At 27.1% G+C, this 19,099-nt stretch overlaps 1 long non-coding RNA gene and 1 other non-coding gene across 2 annotated transcripts; both read right to left on the bottom strand.

The window, feature by feature from the left end:
* Positions 1-10,549: 10,549 nt before the first annotated feature.
* Positions 10,550-13,959, bottom strand: LOC121173212 (uncharacterized). The gene is made up of 2 exons (XR_005887628.1): positions 13,492-13,959; positions 10,550-10,908 (listed from the first exon to the last, which is right to left on the bottom strand). It is a non-coding gene; the product is annotated as an uncharacterized lncRNA (long non-coding RNA).
* Positions 13,505-13,638, bottom strand: MIR171N (microRNA MIR171n). The gene has a single exon (NR_126655.1). It is a non-coding gene; the product is annotated as a microRNA MIR171n (primary transcript).
* Positions 13,960-19,099: the final 5,140 nt, after the last annotated feature.

The following is a 19,099-nucleotide window of genomic DNA, read 5'->3' as shown; positions in this document are numbered from 1 at the left end:
TAATGTGATTAACTAAATTAACTAATTTTCTTAAAGAATGTAAATTAGTTGAAAGATGTTTATAATTAAGAACGGAGAGAGTAATATCTAAAAAATAGATGTACACCTATTAAAGAGTTTAATAGTTCTCTAATGAAAATATAAAACAATTTTATACTATTATTTAATTACAAACCACATCATTGATAACATAACTTTTAAGATATTTATTATAAAAGTCAACAAATTTAACCTATCCTAGAGTTTGAGATTGAATGATTAATCTTTATCAAGAAATCTTATTATTACCTTTAGTGGAGTTTACTTTTTTAATAATGTTTTTTTCTATTTATAAAGTTTGAACACAAAACTCTATTTAAGAGATATGAACTCGAACTCAATTTCAGGTAAGTCAGTATAATTATTTGTTTTGGAAGAGAGATAAAAAAAAAAGTGAAGAGAGAAAAGATATAATGAATAATTTCATAAAATGAATAAAAAATATAGGTATATAAATTTTTGTATTAAAAAGTATTGGGTTGAATAAAGTGTATATAAGTTTGGTCTAATGGTTGGAGAGTGAAAGGAGAAAGGAAAGAAAATAAGGTCAGAGGTTTAAATTTCTTCAAATAATATACCTAACAAAACTGTTAAATTAATATTTATTGATATAAAAAATTATATTAATAAGTTAATATAATACTTATTTTAGGAAAATTTATTTTTTAAATGTGATACTTATTTTGGGATGAAGGGAGTAAAAATATTTTATATATATATATATATATATATATATATATATATATATATATATATATATATATATTAATAATTCTAAAGAGGAGTATAATATTTGTCTTACTTGGTTTTGTTTTATTTATTTTTCTTTACCGAAATATTTATTTTTTATACATATATGTAAATTGTGTGACAGGATAAAGTAAAAGAAGAAAAATGACTGCACTTTTTGATATTGACATCTCTTACAGGTGAAAATTTTATATAACTTGTACTCTATGTTGTCTTATTTTCAATTTTGGTTGAATTTTAAATATATTTTTATTTTTAAATTATGAAAATCATCTAAAGTTAATACAGTCACTCTAGTCTCTACCTATGTGTAAAAAAAAAGTCTTTCATTTGACAATAGTATTTAATGATATAAAAAATGCCATTAATTTTTTTAAAAAAAAATTATTAGTAATCAATAATGCCATTAATGCTTGTCAAGTTAATTTTATTTATAAATGAATATATTTTTCCATTGACTTCCACAAATTAATTAAATTTAATAAATTGATGTTATTTATTTTGAATAGAAAATATTCAAATAAAATGTTTTAAGTATATATATTAAATGTTTAAAAATGCCTATAATGCAAAAAAGTATAATAAATAAATTCATGCAAAATTTCATAATTAAATGAGTTGGTAGTATATATAGTTCATAGTTGATATATTTTTATACACTTTTGTTTTGAAATTAATATATACATTATTTAATATGTATATTTAGCTTCTTTAAACAGTATAACAAAGGAAAAAAAATAATATTTTAATTTATTTTATGATGTTATAATAATATTTTCTATGACATAGAAGATCATATAATTTTCACTCAATCCCTTTTACCTTTTATCAATTTTAGAATAATTTTAAATAGTCAAACTTAATTTTATTTTAATAAATATTTTCTTATCTTTTAAATTAAAAAATCAGTGTTAAATATACATTCATAACATGTTTGAAACACATTTACATAACACATAATTTTTTTTCAAAGTCAACTTATAATTTTATTTTTAAAATATAATATATATTAAATTAAGTTTACTCAATAATAAAATTTATTATATATATATTGTATATTTTTTCCCAGGTAATGAATATTAGTCAATATTTTGATTCAATTCTTTTTATATTTAATATTTTAAAATTTTAATTAATTTTGATATATTTTCAGCCAAATAAATAAAATCATAAATATGAGTTTAAAATAATTATTAGAAAAATTAAAAAAAATTCAATGATATAGTAATTAATTAGTGGTTGACAATGTAAATTTTTTTAGAATAGTTGATTAAGATTATGTTGGAGTGGGACAGTAACCCACAATATTCCAAATTGTAAAAAATGTACTCAACAACATGCAACCTTCAACAAAATTAAAGAAACTCAGCGTTAAATTCTATAGTGATACAAACTTGATTTCCAAATTGGTTGGATAATTTATTTTTTTATCAAAAAATATTAATTATTAATTTTTGTTAAAATGTTAATAAGAAAAATTCAGATAAAATTGATACTTATATCCTTTTTTTTTTCTCATCAAATCCAATCTTATAATTCCTTGTTGGACAATTCTCAATATTAGTGATTGTAAATATTGTTTGTTGAAGATTTGGGCAATTACCTCCTCTTGAGGAACTTGTTATTAGAAGGCTAGAAATCATATATATATATAACACTGCTTTTATTTGGACAACACTCATCTCCCTTGTCACGAAGCACTAATTGGTCACCTTGAATATCATTCGTCGTCCTCGACTCAACTCTAGCTAGTAATTGAGGTTTAATTATTATTCAATTGTTCTTGTGTTTTGTCAAATTTATAGTTTAGAGATTAGAGTCACTTTCAAAATTCATGTGCTTTTTCGCATTTTATCTCGTTCTAAATTTTTCTTTTCAGTGAGGTTAATTAACTACTCCATCGAAGACTTCACGTGTTGATAATTGTTGGTGTTCTTCCTCAAATTAATATATACTTCAAGCATTGACAATATCTCCTTTTCACCGATATTATAAATTCATTTTTTAACTTAAGTGTATCTATTTATCTTCAAATATATGGAATCAATTTGCATTTTCTCTCTCTCTCTATATATGGTTGTGGAGTTTGTAGAACATGAGTGATACATAAAAATAAATTGCCGCACTGTCTTTTATTTGTATGATCAATGGTGATTTAGCGAACATCACGTATTAGAAAATAGATAGCAGATGTTTATGAAAATTAGTGGTGTGCCCCATATTTCTCTTATCATTGTTATGGCTCCATTACTTGTGATTTCTTTGCTCCAAGACGGAAATGGATAATATATTAATTACGTAAACAGAGCAAGACCATGATTCTGGCTATCAATGTTAGTGACACTTGATATTCTCTTACATAATTTTTATTTAACAACCAACCAAAGTATGTATATACATTATGTATAATAAAGTTTAGGATATGCCACAAGTTGTAACACATCGCTAAACCGTAACCGAGTCATCCTACAAATGCTTTGTATCATAACAGAAAAAACACAATCTGTTAAAGATCACACAGCACTCAAGAATAGATACAATACGTATACAACTTACAAGATAGGATCAAGACTAAATTCGAAAATTTCACCCGCAAGTCCTTTGATAATTAATATCACTGCCCCATTCCTATATATCCACCTGCAATATATGTATAATAACATTATTCTCTCACTGTATAAACACCCCATAGAACCTTCTTTTCCGTAAAAGCTCCACTCCCCACATCAATCAACATTTGCATAATTTGCTAAATCTGAGACAAGCAGTAAACCGGATCCAGGTGCCACACATGCAAAGAGAAATTGAAATCCTTTATGTTTGCTTTGCACCGGTACCACGCCCAGAACCTGATTCCATCAAAAACAATTTCTGCTTCCCATTTCCCTTTATTAAACACTATATTGTTCCTATTTTAATTTCCATATGTTCCAGATTGTTGAGATCCAAACCCCCCACCATGCTAGTCTAGCATCTGGTCCCTTCGTGTTGCCAGAAATGGCTTTCCAAATCTGCTGGTAGTGCTCTTGTCTCTCCAATCCATTGATAACATCTGCTCCATATGTCTTGTGCTTTGTTACACCTGAAAAACATGTGATTTGCAGATTCCTAATGTAAATTACAGCAAGCACAATTAACATCACCTCCTTGATACATTGAGCATCACCCTAACCTTTTTTTATTGTGAGAACATCCAACTCTATTTCTTCAACTTTTTTGAAAAAAAAATCTTTTTATCTTCTCTTCCTTTTCTTTTTCTTTTTCTTTTCCTATGTAAGTTACATTGTGAAATTTTAAAAAGAAAACATTATCAACTGAAATTATAAATATGCTATATTATTATTTTTATTAAAAACTAAATACATATTTTTGGACTGTAGTTGTTTTAGGTAAATATAAAACTATATGCATCAAGTTCTTGTACACATTTTTTTTTTTTTGCATTACTTAGGAATAAAGGTCATGCATATTTTATAAATATATCATTTTTTAACCTACTAAAATGTCTTTTAAGGATATAATTATGAGGTCCACACAAGATTTAAAGCTGACAATACCTTGGATATGTGGTGAGCTTAATAATGCATTAGACTTGAGGTTGATTGTATACATGCAACGGTCCTTTGAAAAAAGGCTTAATAATTAAAAAAAATCAAACACCAAGATATATAATTACATTAGAGGAAACTATGTTAAATATGGTATGTTTGGATAGTTACCAGAATCGATTATGATCCTAAAATCATGGTGAAAATTTGAAAAAGTAAAAAGCAACTATTTGTTACTTTGGCTTTCAACATGAAATTCAAATTGATTATGGGAAATTAAATCTAATCCAAACACACTACACATAACACCAAAATCAATTATGCCTAAACTACACCACAAAAATATAGAGAAAAAAAAAATTTCAACCCTTCATTGCAAATCTCATTAAAATAACATAATACCAATATGGCATATTTGAAGTTTTCTTCAAGCTCCTGCAACTCCAAATAATGTACAGTTAATATCTTTATAATTTCAATCAACATTATGTATTTGCATGTATTTGTTTTGTGTAATCATCGTAGAAATAATTTGTAACTATTTTATGAAGAGTTTTGCAAAAATTGAACTCAAAAGTCAGACTTTTTTTTATCAGCCAAAAGAAAGTATATATTAAAATTGAGTACAAGGGATACCTAATCCATGTACAAGACATATATAAAAAATCCCCTACACAGTTGTTCCCCTGATCGGATGGTTACCTTTATTTACTGTGTCATTGCACAATTAAATACTAAGTAACCAATACAAAAACAGAAACTAAAACAACATACTAACCTGAGGTTAAAAAAAAAAACAGACCAAGTAGCCCCCAATAAATAAACAGAAACCAAAACAACATACTAACCTGACGCAAAAAAAAAAAACAGACTTATACAAACCTGTGACAAAAAAGACTCAAAGTTGCTCACTAACACAATTAGCACTAATTAAAACTTTAAAACACTGATAAATGAACGACAACACGTAATAATGCACATATAACATAATCAACAAACTTTCATCACAAATATATAACAGGTAAAAACGAATCAAAAAACAAATGATAATACCCAAATAAAATGGAAAAAAGAAATTTATACCTTTGTTGTTGTAAATTGTTGTTCTCTACCATCACACAACATATGTAGTTAACAAATTATTCAACTACATTTTTCCTAACACGACAACCAAATTAGGAATGTGTTGTGAATGATAGGAATACATTTGAATTGACCTGATTTTCCGATTTATTTGAGCATATAGCTGCCAAGTGTTTGGTCAGTTACGTGTCTTTTGCAATCCCTCCAACTCAAGTGCTTGAACTCACCATGCTTAACATTGACTGTCCTAGGAGAGCATGTTCAATCGTTGCACCAACAAATCAAATATTTTAAAACTAAAACAAAATTTTAAAAAATAGGAAATTGAATCATGATAGATATAAACTAAATGCAAGTAGTGAAAGTGAGATCAAATTGAGTTAGGGATCCTCGTCATCGTCGACAATTTCCATCAGAGTGGTTTAATTGAGAGATAATAATCATGGTGTTCAAAAATAACATAAATCTACAAGGTAGGGTTTGATTAAGGCAAGATTTTTCCAAGAAAAATCTTTAGGGGAAAAGTAGAATAGGAAACATTTTAATCGTTTTGGTTTTCCAATTTGCAGCCTGGAGGCCGAAAATGATGGGAACATCCGAGAAAAAAATAGGAAAAGTTGAGAGCTTTTTGCTGAGTTGAGAAACAACAGAAAAAAAATTGGGAAAATAGATTTAGATGTTTGGTTTTGAGTACCAATAAATAGTCTAAATTCACTCTTAGCCCATACTTAAATTACAACCATTAAAATAATTAAAGAAGGGTATAAAAACAATTTACAACAGATCATACCTTCATATGTATCCTTCCATGAAATAGAAACTTAAAGTCACACAGTTCTTTTAGGAGAAAATTTAAGTATTTGACGATTTTTAATTTTTGGATAAAATATATTTTGTCTCTCTAAAATTTTGCAAAAAATTGATATTAGTCCTCCATAAAAAAAAATCTTACTTTAGTCCTTCTAATTTAAAAATACTTCACTTCTATTCCTTAAAGTGATTATAATTAACATTTTAAATTTTAATGATGGTTATAGATAGTCGCAAAATACAATTTGAGGATCAAAATTAGAGTAATTTCAAATTAAAGAGATGAAAATAAGAAAATTTTTTGGAGTACTAAAATCTAACTTGAGAAATTTTAGTGAAACCATGAATTTATTTTACCTTTTTTTTTCTCACAAGCACAAGAGAAACATAAGGTTTGTGTGTGTATGTATCAAATTAAATTATTAATTATGCAATTCACTCTCTTATCCTTTTGGTTCACTTGATATCATAATTATAAGCTAACAAAAAGTACAATTAGGTCACATCAACATATATGTCAAACAAATGTAAGTTGTTATATCATCATAAAGTGCATGTCTATCAGTAAAATTCATTAAATATTTATAAAAATATCAATAAAGAAAGGAAATCACATAATTTTTTATACTAAGAAAATTTAATTTGCCTAATAAAATTTGAGAAAATAAATCACACAATTATAATACTTAAAAGAGACTATAAGTACAATTAAACTTTTTTTTTCAATATAAGCCTTTCCCTGTTGTAACTCAAACTGTAAACACTATTTTTAGGATCCACTACTAATATATTTGAACCGCGTTGAAACCATGATTCCATGACGGTTTTTCTACCGCATGAAAAGAATAACTTTAAGACTAGCTACTACAGTTTTTAACGTGATCCATCACGTTTCCAAACATGCTAGTGACCTTTCTTTTTATATATGTATGAAGATTATTGTATGTGCTAATTGTGATTGTGATGGTGAGCTATTGCTAAAGGAGTAAAGGTGCGGACGTACGGAAAAGACTTGCAGAAAGTTGAATGTCCCTCGCATGGTTGTTAGTAAAAGGTGGTCGGGGCTACCATCTTTAGTGAACAGGTAGAACAAAAGCAAATCCTTTCGTTTAGTATTAACTATTAAGCAAGCAGATTTGAAAACTACAGTTCTTGGCCTCCTTGGAGGAAACGTTCAGCTACCCATAAATACCGCGGTGGGTTTTTAAGAGTGGGTATGATATGTAGACATTTTTGTTTTGGGTGGTACACACAGAATGAGAGAATATAAAATGTGTGAAATTATTCGACTGCACCTTATAGTTCACTGCATGCATGTATGTAGAGTTTTTAAATTAAATTTGATTAGAATGATAGTATAAATAACTCTTATATTGTTATTTAAAATGATTTTTAATTATTTGCACGTAAGAAATATTTATACTACAAATATGTGAAAATTAATATCTTTTAAATTAGGATTTTTTAGAATTATTCTTTAACAAAATCTCTCTCTCTCTCTCTCTCTCTCTCTCTCTATATATATATATATATATATATATATATATATATATATATATATATTGACGTAGCTAGCACCTTGAGTTAGTAGAAAACAATTATAAAAATTAAAACTAGAGGGTTCAAAAATTTAAATATAAAATAAATAAATACTAAAATATATGATTGTGCTTATAATTTTTTGTAAAAAAAATTAATTTTTAATTTTAAAAAATGAGAACGTGCACCTCCTAGGCATAGTGTAGGTTTGCCACAGAGTATATATATATATATATATATATATATATATAAAATATGGTGGACCTATGTATTGGAGTAATTGCACAAGAATTTTTTTATTTGTATATTATAATAAAAAAAATTCCCCCACAGAAAAATAAGTATGATCCTCATAAGATTTTTTTTTGTTAAAAAAGAATGTAAAAAAAAGAGAATAAATTATACTAATTTTAGTAGTTTATCTTTTTAATTTTTATTGCTCTAGTTCCTCTATTAGACATCCACATAATGGTTAACTATTTAGATTTTTTCTATCATGATACTATATATTTTGTAAAAATTTATGATATTTTTCTTTTATAAAAACACTATAACCCCACTAAAACAATTTAACTAACCATAGTTATGAAATTTTATAATTAGGTCTCTGATACTGATACTGCTATTCAAATTAAAATGTTATCAGAGGAGTGTTTAATTTAAGAATTAAATATATTTTCTTTATTATAAATTAACAAAATTTTGTTTGTTGAGTTTCTAATAAAATAAAATAAATTATTTTGATTCTTATTAATTATTTCATTTTTTTCCTTTTAATATATTTAGTTTCATATTATATATATATATATATATGCGCGCGTATACGCTTGCAGTATAATTAATCGAATTCTCAATTATGTTATTATTAGTTACAACATTTTATAATTAAGTCTCTAATACTTATAACTGGCACTGCAATTCAAATTAAAATGTTATCAGAGGAGTGTTTAATTTAAGAATTAAATATTTTTTTTTTATAAATTAACAAATTTTGTTTGTTGAGTTTTAATTTTTTTTTTTAGTTTTTAATTAACAAAAAAAATGATTTTGATTCTTATTATTTCGTTTTAGTACTTTTAATATATTTATTTTCATTTTAATTCTTATAATATTTTATTGATTTTATGTATTAGTCATTTTTTTGGGAGGCTTATATTAGTCTATTTTCATTCTTTTTTCTCAATGTAATAACAGAATAACATAATTATTTATTATACTGAAATAAATACGACAGTAAAAATAATTACCATAGTAATTGGTAGTAATGAATTTTGAAAAAAAAATCAACCAAAAAATAAGAAGAATAAAAAAAAGTCAGATCCACTCAGAAAATCTATAACTCAGGTAGGGTCTGCTTGTATTTTGGATTGGGTTGGTCTGTAATAGATCAGATAACTTATTTTGCCATCTTTAAATAGAGGTTATTAACTTAAGAGACCATGAAGCTACACTATTTATATTAATAAATTGTTTTTATAAATACAAAATATATGTGTTCGAAAAAAAAGTTTAAGTCAGTCTCCAAATTTAATATTTACCGAAGACCATTCTAATAATTTGCACTGTTGGCCTAACGACCCTACTGATCTTTTTATTGTAACATATATAATTTTTGCAGTGATAATAGTGAGTTGGGAATTTCTTGATGAATAAAACGAAACACAAGGGCTAGTTGGATAATGTAGATGCCTATGATTTTGTCCAAATCCAATCGTATCGGTCTAGTGGGGTCATTGATTATGATTTTGTTTGGAGTCAAGACAAAAGGTTAGAGAGTAAGATTATGATCAAATCATCAACTTGTCGCACCATTTAAATCAACCCAATTGAAATGGGTGCTCCAGTTCTTGACCCCCAAAAATGAAATGGGAATTAATTTAGTGGAAAAATAACATATGGTTTCCTTCAAAAACATGTAAAACCCCCCGGCGGTGTGATGAATTTATGATGCTTCTCTCACGTCACCGCATAGATTGATATATGCAAAAAGGTGAAGCTTTTTAACGTTTAATGTGAATCCACTCAGTATATAATCTAATCATTAAGGGTTTCCTTCGAAAGAAGTTAATAGCATACGAAAAATAGTCATCAGGGTTTAATTAGGTCCACGACTATAATCTTCTTTTTTGGTACAGCTACAGTATCTCACACCTTCTCTAAATTTCCTTTTAGTCAGATATATATAATTATTTGTATGAAATGTCACTTTACGACTCTTAATATTAAGTATAATCAATAAATTTAACATGCGTAATAATTTGTGATTTAATAATCATATAAAAATATTTTATATTATATCAATATATTTTATATTAGATTCTAATTATTTATATATTTTTACTTCACAATTCAAACTTTTATAAATCTAGATTTCAATATTTATTATTTTTATTCTTCAAAATAAAATTCTTTTTCTCAAAAATAATTATTTGCATAAGAGACAATTTTACTTAAAACATAATTGGACATTAAAAATGAGTGTTTCTTTTAATAGAAATGAAAACCATAATTTCCCTTTAGTTAATTAAACTTAACCCCTTTGAGTTGATAAAAAATAAATAGCAACATTATTTATGCAATAACTTTTAATTACATCACCCTGTAAAAAAAAAAAACTTTAACATCACAATTTTTTTTCTAGCTATCTTTCTTTTTTACATTACTCATTTTATCTAACACTTCTCTCTTTTCTCTTCCTCAAAATTAAATCTTAAATGAGGTAAAATAAGTCTAGCTAGTCATCACTTCACTTTATTCTCATATATATATATAAGCCTTGGTTGAGCGCGTTAAAGACCTTTGATTCGGTCAATCTTGAAGCATATATATAATATTTGCTTCTGCGTTATTTCACAAATCACAATTTTGACATGAACTTACTCACAAACGTGGATATCAATATCCCATTTCTACAAAGATCCACGTTATCATGCATAGTGCAAAACCGTTTGCAGATACTAACAACAGTACCACGAGAACAGGCACGCTCAGCTAAGAAAAAGGGAAAGGCAAACACATGTTTGAACTTAATTTGATGTTTGAGGTATATGCAATCTTCAATTCCTCATATATGCCTATCTATCTATCCTAATTGTGGAGAGGCACATAGCAGATTCGCAGTAAGAGAGGGAACCGTTTCCTAACGACAAAGGAGAAGAAAGTGAAGTCTAATTCAATTCAAGTTAGTCTATGAAACTAATTAAGAAGAAGAACGAACAAAGCCTATGTACTATTGACATTCAAATTCAAAAGATTCTTATCTAAAGTTAAGAGATAATATATAACAAAAGATCCTTCAAACACTCAATCCTCATCTACACCCCGAGAGAGTATGCCAGAAATGCCAATGGAGTATTTACACTTTATCAATGATATGGTGGCCAAAAGTGTCTTAGAACCTATTATATCAATTGTTGTTTGGCCAATAGGATTACTCGTTATTAGATCACTTACAGATTGTGGGTTTTATGCTTAATATGTTCAATTATCAAGACAAGAAGATGTTTTGAAGATTCGCACGAACCAGAAATATGATCAAAAAAATAATACACACATACATATGAAATAAGTTTCATCACTTAAATATTTTTAAGGTTGAGTTGACCCAAATTCAAATTCTAAGAATTCCACTTATTACCTTAACAAAACAAATTCTCCGTCTTTCATTTTTTTTTATCAAGGTTTGAAATTGCAAAATAAATCTACAAATCGGATTGTCATATTAGGAGTTTTGAAGTCTTCACAACTGCATTGTGATCTCATGTAATTACTGTTTCATCTGTCACGTTTATCTATAGACTATAGTTTTTATGATATCAAAATATTTGAAGACTTCCCAATTGGGTGATTTCAACCTTACTTTATTATATTGGTTGCCACAATTATTAAAAGGACATACATGACAATTGGAGAAAACAAGGGCAGGCCATGGCGCTATCTAGCTACATGTATGAGGAAGCGAAAAGAAAAGGGTAACAACAGACCCCACTTGAGTTTGCATCTTCAATGACTTAGCTAGCTTCTATAGAGTTCGAAAATGAAGGATTCCCTTCATTAATTCTCCCGTGTCCCCTCCCTGTAACCAGTCTCTATCATTCTCACTATAATTCTTCTAACACAATATTCAATTACTATATCACTCTACAGTAGCATCCCCCCAAACCTCCAAAACCATGCGGAATTTATAGCTCTATATGCATATATTTGCACTATTTGCGAGGGAAATTCTTACCTCACATGGAGGAAGAAATGTTTTTTCCCCATCCTGGGAGCATCTCAATCTAGCTATTAAATTGAATGATTGTGGGATCTACATAATAAAAAAAATTAAGTGAATCCAAAAGTTGTAAGTTGTATGTGGGGAAGAAAATCCTTCCTGGGAAAGACTTTCTCTTGCCCAATTTTTAATGCGTGCTTGCTTATAAAAACTGATTAAAGAGCATCAAATACATTGTATTAAATGTTTCTAATTACTAAAAAAATATATTTTTTTTGTATTTTTAATATAATAAATAATATTTTATGATTATTTACAATTTTTTCTTTTCTTAGCTAATTAAAATACATGAATACACGATAGAAATTCTTTCTATTTTTGTTTTTTTTCCTTTAATTTGGACTCACTAACTACAGATATCGGGGAACATTTAGCATTTAAGATGACTTAATAAGTAATGAGTCCTTAATGTCTTAGGTCATTGGTTAAAAAATTAAAAAAATATATATATATTTATTATGTAAATTATAGAAGAACATAAAAAAATAATATAATTTTCCATTATAAAAGAACATAAAAAAAATAATATCATTTTCCATTTTCTAAAAAAAAAATATTCTAAATTTTTTAATCAATATCCTTATATTATGACACTAATAAATATTTCTCACTATTAATATGATGATCTGATATATATGCGGTCAATTATTTTCAACCGTTTCAGGACAGTATGCCTTAGCTCCGCATCTTTGTGCAGCTACGAGCTAACAAAACTTAGGAATTGAAAACTTTGTACTTATGTATCATATACATATATACAAGAGCACAAAGGCGACCTTATTTTCTCTTCATGCTTTCCTTATCTATATCATTTTATGTATATGATAAGATAACAATATATAAATATTTATGGTTTGGTACAAGCTCCAATGGCCAACCCCAATTTTACCTACTACTGACGTTATATACATAATAGGTAATTATGTATGTATTGGTCATATAATCATGCTATATCTATCGATCTAATCTACCTCTCTCGAAGAGAAGCAAAAATTCTGATTAATATTCATGGTGATGGCGATGTTCTGGTTCCAGAATTACCCTTTCTATCCAATCCATGTTATTGTTCAAGTGTATATATTTCATTGGAAAACGAGAAGAAGAAAAAACTTGATTCTAGGAAAGGGAAGAAAGGTTAACACTAGCAAGCAACCAGACTAGGGATTCTATAACAATCATATTTAATTATACATCGATCCTATAACTGTCAACAATTGGTTTACCCAGTCAAATAACCATGAAACTTCTTAACATGTTTCTGCAAATCAATTCTGCTTAATTAATTCTCCAAACCTTCTAATTCTAATCAATCCACACAAGTATTGGGTTTTTGTTGATTTGCTTTATTTTGGTTGAATTAAATCATATGATTATGAGAGGAGGAACAAGAAGCAAAAAATGCAAAGAGAAAATTAACAACAACTATACAAGCATACACATGAATACCTGGGTATATGCATAGGAGATGGAAAAGAAGAGCAAAATAAGATATTGACGCGGCTCAATCAAACTACAAGGCTGGATTTGTCATAATAGCCATGTATTCAAATTGAGGCACGCCAATACCTTAATTTGTCATGTGCTAATTCGTATAATATAGCACTTCCCCATCACCTCCATCCATGCCCAGCTAGCTGATCCTTTCTTCAATTAATTCCTTTTGATCTCTTCATGAGAGTGTGGATAGCTGCATCTTTCTTTCTCCCTTCTAAGATCTCTCTAGCTTGTATTTTGCAAATTAAGACACGCATCAATTTGCGGCCAGTGGGGAAGCAAAATAAAGTGGAAAACAACATCGTCATCATCAAAAACCAAACCGGCTACGCTAGTGCTAATGTAGTGTTGCGTTGTGCGACTCCACTGTTTCTTTGACTAAAGACCACTTTTCCATCTTCCACGATTGCCAATATTAATTAATTTAATTTTCCTCCCCTCCTCAATTTCATAAAACTATTATTACTTATATTATATATACTTTTTCATCTTAAAATAATTATCGTGTTAAGTTATTTTATACACATTAAGAAATATTAATAAATAATTAAAATAATAATAATTTTATAAAATTAATCTTATCAGATAAATAAAAAAATAATATTAAATTTAAATTTAAAAACTAAAGTGATATTTAACAAGTGTTTCAAGTATATACCTACCTCCAGTGGCTTTGCGTCCACGTACTCGTTTATCAAAATTTCCAAACTACCTTGCAAGTCGCAACAAAATATTGCCTCGAATCAATTCAGACGCTGAGGGTATTTGTGGAATTTCACCTGCATGGATGCCTTCAATGAGGCGAAATACAAGTTCATGACTCAATTTCCATTTACCTTGCTCGCTCCCCAGTACATGCATATATGCATATTTATCATATATACTTACACTTATTTATATAATAAAATTATTTAACAAATTATAAAATTTTATATTTCTTGCATAAGTTATCTTAGTTCAATTTTTCTTTTTCATTAATTTTAATTAATTTCTCTTTTATTTGTATACATTATTATATTATATGTTTATTATATTAATATATAATTTTTCTATTTATTAAGTCGTTATGGATTACACCAACCATTCTGGACCATTGACAGCAGGACAATGCCTTCTAACACTTGCAGAATATAAAATGGGGTCGTGTTATTGAAATAAAATTTGTATGATAGTTTATTTTTAAAATTTATTATTTATAACTTTATGTAATGCAACACACATTTATTTTATGCAGACATTATCTTTCTTATTCTTTTAAATAATTATCCTTGTAGGATTCCTAAGGTGTAATTGGCTTTATTTTTCATTTATTTATTTTTATTAAAAAAGCATAACGTTTTTTTTTTCAATTTTTAAGAACTTACAAAACAAGATAAGTTAAAAAAGAAACTAACGTTGCTTTTAAAGTATCTGAATTTATTATTTTCATATTATACATGCCTACTTGCTTCTTCGCTGGGCCCTACTAATTCATTTTAATTCCCTTTCCCCAATTTCATTCAAATTAAACCTCGAACTTGGGTCACTCGAGTTCAAGTTACTACTTATTGAAAATACGTAACCCATCCTATATTGTTCGATTCCCCACTCTATTGGGGGAGAAATTTCTGAATCATGATATCAGGGAGGCAGAACATCTTTAAGATAATTGCCAATGTCTAAATTATGTCAAATTTTATATGCATAATATAATTATCATGATAGTATCATTTTATATAGAACATTATTACATATCTACTTTTTGAAAAAATTATTAGATTGTCATTTTATTAAAATCGACACTTAGTGTCATTTAATCGTGTTTATATGTAAGGCCTAACTTTTCGTTTAAAAATTATCTTAAATTGGAGTAATATTTATGTAAGGTTTTTTATTTCTATTTTTTTAGCTTAAGAAAGACTTCTCCAAAGAAAATATAAATAGAGGAAGGAGAGAGAATGGGAGCAGGAAGAGACGGGACAAAAGAGAGTTGAGAGAAAGAAGAAATAGAGAGATATAGCTGGGGGGGAAAATAAAATGAAATACTTGATCTTTTATTTTATTTTATTTATTTTATTTTTTATTTTTTAAAAAATTTAATTTGTTTATTTATCTTTTTTTATTTAGTTTAGTCCTTTATCTTTTGATAAATTTATTTTAGTCATGTATCTTTTTTTTTCAATTTAGTCATTCGATCAATTTAGGATTGATAATCATTTAATAATGAATTTTTTTTTTGTTAAACATGAAGCGGAGGAAAAGAGGAGAAAACTAAGTAAAATAAATCATTTTTAAATAATTAATAACGTTAACCTTAAATACGTAAAGTCCAAATTGAAAAAAATAAAATAATGACTAAATAAATTTTTAAAAAAGATAAATGACTAAAACAAAAAAGAAAAATAAAAGATGAAATTAAATTCTTTTAAAAACGAAGGTACAAACTGAATAAAATAAATAAATATAGATCATTTAGAAAACAAATTTGCAGTACCTTTAAATAATTTTTAAAAAAATATATTTATTTTCTTTTTATTAAAACTATAATTTTTTAAGTTTTTTTTTTACAAAAAATGATTATTTTTTTTAATTTTTGAAGTTCAATTTCTCCTTTTGTAGTAGATCGAAGAAACATTCAAAACAATGTTGGGTAAAAAAATCCTTACTGTCATAATATTTATCACATGGTCGGCGAAATTGTGGAGACCCGCAATTTGCTGAAAAATCTTTTAAACAGAGTCACAAATATTTGGGGTGGCACCTACCCACCTAACCTAATTTGTGCAGATTATCCCTTACTACGTCTTCAGTTGTTGTGGATGCAGATAACTTGTTTGTTTGAATGTGTGAACCTCCCGAGAGGTCAATATCTATCTATCTCCTTTATGTTTGACAAAGTTTAACTTTTGTGCTTGTGTTCTTCATAACATTAATTACTCATTGTTTCTTCTCACTTAAGGATTTCAATTCCCTTAATTGGGTCGTAATACTATCTTGTCATTCTCCACCCGTAACTTTGGACGAGTAATTGCATCACCTGGTTCATGAAAAATCTGTCTATACTGATAATGTGTACTGATTAAATGAACAATGAGTTTTACTGTTTCTTCTACTTGATTTTCTAATAGTACCCTTCAACTTTAATTATTAGTCGAAGAGCTTTGCTTCTGAAAGTGGATGTCACATTGTTTTTGACTTTTTTCCTGTTAACTCGTGAATCCAACCATTTATAAGTCAATTGCATATTATGAACCCAAAGAAGAAAAAAAAATATAATCCTACTGTCTTTTGGATACATTGGAGAAAGAAATGAAACTCTGGAGCAGCAACATTGCAACAGGGGATGAATAAATATTTTTTTGCTTTAACACATATAAAGTCCTTGTAATATAACGAATTCTTAATTAATTTGATTTCTGTAATTAAAAAAGTATTAAACCAATTTCAATATATTCAACGGTTACCTATTTAGTCCATACTATCATGACGTTGTTTCTATCTGTGTTAACTCTATACGTGCACGATAATTTGCCTTCCAAAAAAAAAAAAACATATACAACAATTTAATCCTTATATGTATAGCACATTCATATTTTTTTTTGTTGATGACTGCCCGAACTCTCTCTATTTCTCTATCTATCTCTATGCTAGTTTGGAAAAGAGGACTAGAAGGTTGAAATTTATACTTCAAACCATCAAATCTCTCGTGAAACAGGCTATAGCATATTCATAATTTATTCTTTATACATATAGCACATTATTAATTTTGTACCTATAGTTAAAATAATATTAAATTTATCTCTATAAGTGCAACTGTTATCTATTTAGTTCCCATAGGCCATCGGCATGCCATGTTTGGATGCTGTCTGTGACAACTATACATGAAATGTTAATTATTACATGGAATTTGGTCCTGGACATAAACGAGCATGTTATATAACTGTTAGTTATTTTAATATTTTAAATATTTTCTTATGAAGTAAATATTTGCTAAATATGATTGACATCTTAGCTTAAATATTATATTGTAAGCCTTAAATATTATATTTGCCAAGTACTAGGTTATTTTCATCCAACATACTTGAAAAAACATTTAATGTGCCGATTGGTTGGAAATGATGGGATCCTATTCTGCTGGTATTTTTTTTTTAGGGACCTTGATCCTTCACCTAGCTTGGCCCTTTCCTCTTTGCTAATGTAGTAATGCTCAAGGTGTGGCTTTCCTAAGAGTTTGAGATTATTATTATTATTATTATTATTATTATTATTATTATTATTATTATTATTATTATTATTATTATTATTATTATTATTATTATTATTATTATTATTAAATAACAAAACCCCCTAAATTACAATATCGGATAAACTACCCCCAGGCATCAACATTTTTTTTATCTCTGACTTTGCTTGTTTGTCAATCACCTTAAAAAAATGTATTGCAAAACTTAAATATACTTTTATTCTCAAGATAAGCAAGTTTTGATTTAGTCTTTATAAAAAAAATTCTTTGATTTTCATCTCTAAATGAAATTATTATTTTTATATGATACTATTAATTGTTCATGTGTTAAATGAAAGATTAAGTAATCATTTCCAATTAATACTCGTTAATCTGTGTGATACACATGTGATGCTTTAAAAAAAATAGGACTCTAAAATGAATAGTATTTATTTATCGTCAAATAAATGTTAAAAATAGACTTTGAAATGATGAAACTCAATGAAAAAATGTTTGACAATGATTAAGACCACAATTCATTATAAAAAAAAAAAACCACGATTCACTCATTTTATAAGGATCAAAACCACACTCATTTATAAAAGACCAAAAACAATAATTTCAAATTCTAGAGAAATAAAAATTTACAAATGCCAAAATTAAAACTCATTCATTTTATATAAATAAAAAATATTTAAACATATGTTAAATTAACCTTATAAGATTGGTATATAGTTGTTTTTGTTTTTCTTTAATTGTTTTCTTCTATTCCCAACATGTTGGTGAAACTTCTTCACTCTTTTCTCAATCATGGGAGGCTTTTTGTAAAAATTGAAACTCAATCTTAATCTTATACTTAAAACTAATTATCATAAATCTTAATCGTACTTTTGAATAAGAAAAATACTAGCAACCTGTTTAAAAAAAATATTTTTCAACTCATTTTTTCGTTGACTATATTTTTTATGAGATGAAGTGAGAGGTGAATGAACAGAGATTTTGTAATGAAATACACATAGAGTTCATCATAAAAAAAAAAGCATATTATTAGCATTGCCTTTTAAATATACGAATAATATCATTTTGTTAAAAAAAAATTACAATAAATTTTATTTTTATTTTTCTCTATCAAATTGTTTATACTATCACACATTCTCTCTTTATTTTTTTATTTCATTTCTTTGTGTAAAATTTATCTCATAAATACCATTACTCCAAATAAATGTTGAAGCCGGTGGTTTGTTGCTGTCAAATAATCATATTTTATGGAAAAGTCAATGCTTGTGTTGGGTAGCCCGCCAAAGGGGACCTGTCTTGACTCTTGAGTATGATGTTCCATAAATATTAATTATGAATTTT

The sequence above is a fragment of the Glycine max genome, chromosome 12, assembly GCF_000004515.6.
Source record: "Glycine max cultivar Williams 82 chromosome 12, Glycine_max_v4.0, whole genome shotgun sequence".
Classification (NCBI taxonomy): Eukaryota; Viridiplantae; Streptophyta; class Magnoliopsida; order Fabales; family Fabaceae; genus Glycine; species Glycine max.
This window is presented reverse-complemented; position numbering and strand designations above follow the sequence as displayed.